A 1,019-nucleotide genomic window follows, 5' to 3' on the forward strand; every position below is an offset into this window, starting at 1 on the left:
CCCTCCTGGGACCCCAAATCCCCTCCTGGGAACCCCAAATCCCCTCCTGGGAACTCAAATCCCCTCCTGGGCCCCCAGATCCCCTCCTGGGACCCCAAATCCCAGCCCAGGACACACCTGGGAACCCAAAAAACCCCACACACCTCCTGTAGATCAGCACCGTGTAGATCCCCCCCACTGCCGGGTTTGGGGGGAAAACGGGGTTCAGGGACACCCCAAATACCTGGGAACCCCAAAATCCCCTCCTGGGAACCCAAATCCCAACCCAGGAACCCCAAATCCCAGCCCAGGACACACCTGGGAACCCCAAATCCCCTCCTGGGACCCCAAAATCCCCTCCTGGGAACCCCAAATCCTCTCCTGAGAACCTCAAATCCCCTCCTGGGACCCCAAATCCCAGCCCAGGAACCCCAAATCCCCTCCTGGGACCGCAAATCCCCTCCTGGGACCCCAAATCCCAACCCAGGAACCCCAAATTCCCTCCTGGGAACCCCAAATCCACTCCTGGAACCCCAAATCCCAGCCCAGGACACACCTGGGACCCCAAAAAACCCCACACACCTCCCGTGGATCAGAACCGTGATGAACCCCCTGAATTTGGGGGGTCAAGAAGGGTTCAGGGACCCCAAAAAGGGATCTCAGGGACACCCCAAACACCTGGGAACCCCTGAATCCCCTCCTGGGAACCCCAAATACCCTCCTGGGACCCCAAATCCCCTCCTGGGATGCCAAATCCCAACCCAGGAACCCCAAATCCCCTCCTGGGACCCCAAATCCCCTCCTGGGACCCCAAATCCCAGCCCAGGACACACCTGGGGCTCTCAGGACGACCCACGAGGCAGAACCGTGGTGAACCCCCCAATTTTGGGGGGGTCTAGAAGGGGTCGTGGGGGGTCTCAGGGACACCCCAAACACCTGGGACACCCCAAATCCCAGCCCAGGAACCCCAAATCCCATCCCAGGAACCCCAAATCCCCTCCTGGGACCCCAAATCCCCTCCTCGGACACCCCAAATCCCA

The sequence above is a fragment of the Parus major genome, unplaced genomic scaffold (assembly GCF_001522545.3).
Source record: "Parus major isolate Abel unplaced genomic scaffold, Parus_major1.1 Scaffold582, whole genome shotgun sequence".
Taxonomy (NCBI): domain Eukaryota; kingdom Metazoa; phylum Chordata; class Aves; order Passeriformes; family Paridae; genus Parus; species Parus major.